Genomic DNA, 6,000 nt, shown 5'->3' on the forward strand with positions numbered 1-6,000 from the left:
AAGGCTAGTGCCCTTCCCATGCTACTATCCTTTACTGCTAAGTATACAAGAAGAGTTCCAACCTATTTTGCACATACTCTGAAAGTCTTATGTGTTATCGGTTATGTAGCTGATTGGTATCTTTCATAATGGGGCTGAATTCAGGACTCTCCGTTTTTACAAATGAGGTAAGTGGGGCTCAGGGAGGTTAAATACCACAGTCAGTGGTGGTGCCTGATTTCTGATTTTCTTTTTCTGATTCCTGGGTCCACACACACAAGAAATGTGCTAACGCAATCATCAGAACAAGTATTCAGCATCACTATTCAGGCTCCTCTGTGATCCAGAACTTCCTCTCCTCCCTGTTCTGTGTCCTCACACTATTGCAAGCTAGTTTAGTTGTTAAAGCAACTCACACTAAATTGACCACAAATGAATGTATTACCCTCTTCTTGCTCACAGTGAATTTTATTTTCCTCTCCTAACCCAAAGGAAGCATTTTCATGGTGGATGTTTCAGACACTGTGGCAGGAAGGAAAGAGGGAGGGAAGGTTCAGAACGTCCAGACCTCTCAGATCCCAGCACAGAGCTGAGATTGCATGTCTTGGCCCTCAGTGCTGGGAACATAGTCCCAGACGGGCTGCAGAATCAAAAATTTGTTTAGCAGGTTTCAATACATACCTGAACCCAGGCCATTGCTGTGTTTCTTTTAAATAAATAAATAAATAGATAGATAGATAGATAAATATAAAAAAACACACAACATGAACATCACCTACCCTCCAAAATGCAATTATACATGCCTATAAATCAGAAATGAAACCACTTAAGTTTCTTCGAACCGCAAAATATGATGCATTGTTTTAGGACAAGAAAATAGCAAATGAGTCAGCAGCTCAAGACTCTCCTGCCTCCAAGCTTCCCTGCATGTGAACTTCAATTGTCTTACTCACTTCCTCCCTCCTAGGGACCAGGCCAGCTTCAGTTTGCAGTTGTATTTAGCCGTGATATGGCTAGTTTCCGACTCAGTGGCTGCCAGTCACCCCTCATAAGGAGGTTTTGTTCACTGAAAGACTTTCTTTCCACTGTGCAGGATTATCACTTCAGTTTTATTTTGGAACCCCAGGAGATAAGAGCATGGCTACGGGGCCCTGGGAGAAAGCCCCTGCTGGAGACTGATTCCCTAGTGGTCTGGCCTAAAGTCTGACCAGGGGATTGTTCAGAACAGTTTATTGATTACTTTTAGTCCTTCCTAGGGTCTGGGCTCCAGAGAGTCTCCTGGAAGGATTCATTTGGTTTGATTTATTTTTCAAAAGCATTTTTTAAAAAAGATATTTTCCTGGAAACATTTAGCCTTACCTTCTTGATAAATATATTTCCAGTTCAGTAGTACCCAGATTTGCCTGGCGTATGCTTTATTGTTCTCCCGAGAATTGAGGGTGGGTACCTTTTCACAATGGTCCCAAGAGAGAAGGCGCACTTTACACTTGGATATCTGAGCCCTCAGCGCCAAAATGCTGGCAGGTCACCAAGAGCAGAGTCACTTTCTGCCCTTTTCAGTGGGACAGTGAAAAGGGAATTTCTCTGAGAGATCGTCATTGATGGCATAATGGAAGAAACACGATAAAAGGGAGCTGTTACCAAAGGATAAACGGCTCATCCTAGCCTCAGAGACTCTCAGTGGATGAGGCGTTGAGGAATTAGAAAGTCCAGGCCCTTCTTAACCGGTAGGATTCCAGAGGTCAAAGGAACCCTGGACTTTTGAAGTTTGCAGAGCAGAGAGTAAGTGAGGAGTGAATAGAATCCAGGAAGATGGGATACAGGCTCCAACAGGTTGGAATAGAAGGCAACGGATGAGCAGGTCTGGGGGTAGGTTTGGTAGGCAAGATCCATCCAGGGTGTGGATTCTAGTGCTACTACTAGACTACTCTCCATTGGTTAATGGTGTTCTGGCATAATTGCACTTAGCCTAGTTAAATCCTTTCGCACGTTGTATGTCAAGAGGTACTTTGATTAGCAGAGCCTTTGAATATGCAACTTCCAAGTAAAGAGTTGAGAAGTCATATTTTCTTTAGTTTGTGTACTCTTCAGGAATGGTGTATGTTTGTGTGTGTGTGTATGCACGTGTGTGCTTTTTGGATTTGAACAGAGAAAAGATACTGAATTTACGCAGCACTAGAGAACAATTCAGAAAGAAAAAAAAGCCTTGGAGTGGGGAGCGTTGTTTCCTTAAACCCTAGTGGAGGTGGATGAAAACCCTAGAAGGGAGAGTAGTTCTACCTTTACCAAGGCTCAGCCATTCTCCAACTCAGGCCTGCTTCCTGCTTTTGGCACAAGTGCTGCCTTTGCTGTCATGGGCCTCCATGTACTTGTCATTATCTCCAGTTTGCACGTGGCCAAGATAAGCTTCACTAAGGGTGAATAACCAGCCTGAGGCCCCATGGTAAGTGATTACTCAAGGAGGAGACCCCAGGTCTCCACCCCACAGTTCCAGAATGTCCCCCTCCTTAGGGTCTGCTCTCACTGGGAAATTCCCCAGAAATGCACACAATGCAAACACACAGCTTATTAAAGACCATCATCATTTTGTTAAATTTTCTATTTTCTCCACATTTCCCCCATCACCTCACATTTTAGTTTTTTTTTTTAAATCTTTTAAAAATTTTGGTTTGTTTTTTTGGCCACGCTCTGCGGCATGCAGGATTCTAGTTCCCCGAACAGGGATCAAACCTGCGCCCCCTGCAGTAGAAGCATGGAGTCTTAACCCCTGGACCACCAGCGAGGTCCTTCACATTTTCAGTAACCATTTCAGTCCAGGGAAAGTTGAGTTCCTTTTTAGTCTGGGGAACTACATCTCTATGATGGATGCTTCATTTTTTTTCTCAGGAGCATTTTTTGCTCATTCTTTTCCCCTTTGGATATCTATCCATACAGACCCTGTAGCAGTATTGTCTTGACCACCCTCAAGAACGACCTGAGAGGGGAGCTAATTTGTGGGAATTTTCTGACGGCAAATGTCATTCTCTTGTTAGAAACTCTCATTCTCCAGGTGAAGAGTGGCTGACCGACTCACTGACTGGTGAGAAGCCAAGAAACAACAAAGGTGGATGGAAGGGGGCTGTGTCTGCTGTTTTTGCCCTCAGAGACACCTCCACCCTGCATTTATTGTAACCTGAAGGAGCAGAGTGTAACCTTCCTGTGTCCCAGGAGGTGAGGTGATCTCATGGCACTGCCTCAGCCTCCTATGGCTCACATGCTGTTCTTTCCAGGGGGCCTGAGGTGGAGGAAGCAAAAGGCTGCGTTTGCAGTTGTGAAAGAATACCTTTCTCTTGTTCTTTTTCTTAAAAATATTCTTAGGAAAGCAGTGTTCTATTCAGCTTGACATTATGCTAAAAGCTTTTCCTTGGAAGACAATAGCTGTTCTCAGAAAAAAAGATTTACACGGAGTCCCGAGGGTGTAATGAGCTACCCCACGGCACCTGCCTCGGGTTGGGAGTTGTCACTTGTAAGTGGTTTTAAATTAAAACGCAATGGAAAAATACACAGTTACAGAATTCCCCTTTTGGCTTCTTTGCCAATCATTTTCCATCCTCTCTGGCCTTTGTCTGTTTCTGAGACACCTGATCAGGTATGAAGAACAGAGCTTTCCCGTGGCAAGAGGGTGAAGGGACAGTAGTGATCCAAGGAAAACAGAAAGCCAAAGTGGAAACCGCTCACTCCTGGGAATTCCTGTTTCTTTTATGCCCCCACCCCCAGAGGCACGTGGAGCCAAGTATTACTAAGGGATCATTGAATTCTAGAGCTTAAACATCCGTGAAGTCTATGGAGTCCAGATTCCTCAATTGCTAGTGAGGGATTGAAGGTCAGGAGCATGAACTGACCTGTCTCGGTCACCTTGCTGATTGATGGCAGATGGGGTTCTAGACCTCAGACCTCTCGTCTCCTGGTTAAATCATGTGCTTCTTTTTTTTTTGTAAAGCACTGCTTCTGAGAAATGTTAGAACTAAAAAAAAAAAAAGAACTACAAGAGTATGAAAAGACCTCTCTATGGAAATTTTTAATAAAAGGATTTAGAATTAGAAAAACTGAATTGTACCCTTTTCTTGTTTTGAGATTTCCATCTCTTCAGGCAACCAGGGCTAGGAACCATGGTAGATATTAGGAATACAGAGATGAATAGTATGTGATCCTAGTCATTGAGACACCCATGATTGACATTGCATGTGTGCGTGTATTTGTGTGTGACTATCATGTTAACAGGTCATTATGGTACAGCAAGTTATACCAGAACAAAGTTCAGTGGTAGCACAGAAAAGAGCGCATTTGTCTTCATGGTAGAATCAAAGGGGAACTGGTAACCACGAGGGGAAGCTGTGTAAATCCCATGTGCACAATGATCCTATATTGACAGCTTTGCTTTCAGAGAAACCTCAGTGGAGAATCCCAAAACCATTTAAAGAACTATTTGAATCTTTCTTCAGAAAACATGAAAGGGGGAGTATGTAAAACCCATTGAAACCATCGTAAATTCATCTTTCCTCCTCCTCCATATTACTGTTATCCATCTGCACACACAAATAGTGGTTCACAGTAATCCCACCTTTTTTCAGTACAACCCCTCAGAGCTATGACATTTAGACCAGTTGAGTACCTCCTTTTTACTTCCCATTTTGGCCCAAGAAAAGGAAGGTTAAGAATTCTTTCTCCTTCCAAGGCTGGTTAGAGGGGATGGGAAAAACTGTAAAACCTTACAGTTGAATAGGTTTGCTTATACCCAATCACGTAGTTTACTCTTACAGAGTTTTTACATACTATATCATTTTGTCCTTATAGTTCCCTTGTGAGTTGAGGAAGAGTGTAATTATGATGCCCATTTTATAATGATGAAACTGAGATTCAGTGCCAATGCCATATGATCTTCTTGTTGAAGTCAGACTGCTACGTGCAGAGAAATGGAGGAGTGTCTTTTCCAGTAGGAAAATAGCTTTTGCAGAGACAGGGAGACCTGGAAATGATGCTGTGAACATCTCAGGGTGCCAGGACTACAGGATGGTAGATTGATTATAGGGTCAGACCATAAGGTTGGAAAGGTAATTTGGGCTGAGTGGTAAAGAACCTTATTTTTCATGTTACTTTCTCCTGAAGGCAGTGATGAGCTAACAGGATGTTATTAAAAGCAGAGAAATGACAAGATCAGATTTGATTTGGAGGAAGATTTTATGGCAGTAATGTGGGGGAAGTCTGGAGTGAGAACATGGTGACATGTTGCCCAGCACAGAGGAGTTCTTAAGTGCTTAGCGCCTAGATTCAGACTCACTGGGGTTCTAATCTTGACTCTGCCATTTAGCAGCTTCATGACCTTGGAAAAGATGCTTCAATACTCCACACCTAGGTTTCCCCATTTATAAATTGCAGATAACAGTAGTACCTTCTTCATGGGGCAATCTGAAGCTTGTAGAGGACTTAGAACAGTGCCTGGCACATAGCTGATTCACTTTGTTACACAGCAGAAACTAACACAACACTGTAAGGCAATTATACTCCAATAAAGGTGTTTAAAAAAAGAAAAAAATGATAACAACTGTTAGTCCTCTATCTGGACGATGAGGTTTCCAAGGAAGATAAGTCTATGGAAATGGGAGGGAAGGGTCTAAATACAGGTGACATGTCTAAGTTACAAGTGAGAGGTCTTGGCGATTGATTGGGCGTACGGATAAAGGGGAAGGAGTAGAAGTATTTCTCCTTTGGGTGATGGGTGCACGGTTTCATGCCAACAGAAGAATATATGAGAGAGTAAGACTGTGGTGGACAGATACTGAGTTCAGTTTCGGGAATGTTCATTTCCAGAGGCCTGCAAATTATATAAGAACTCAGGCTAAACATAATTATAGAGCCAGTATCCTATAAAACATAATCTATTTCAGAGGGAAATAAAACAAAGTTTGCATTACCTGAATAATTTTCTCAATTAACAAGGATACTAAAAATTGACTCTAAGTGGTTACTGTAGCAGAAACATGT

The sequence above is a fragment of the Hyperoodon ampullatus genome (assembly GCF_949752795.1).
Source record: "Hyperoodon ampullatus genome assembly, chromosome: 3".
Classification (NCBI taxonomy): Eukaryota; Metazoa; Chordata; class Mammalia; order Artiodactyla; family Ziphiidae; genus Hyperoodon; species Hyperoodon ampullatus.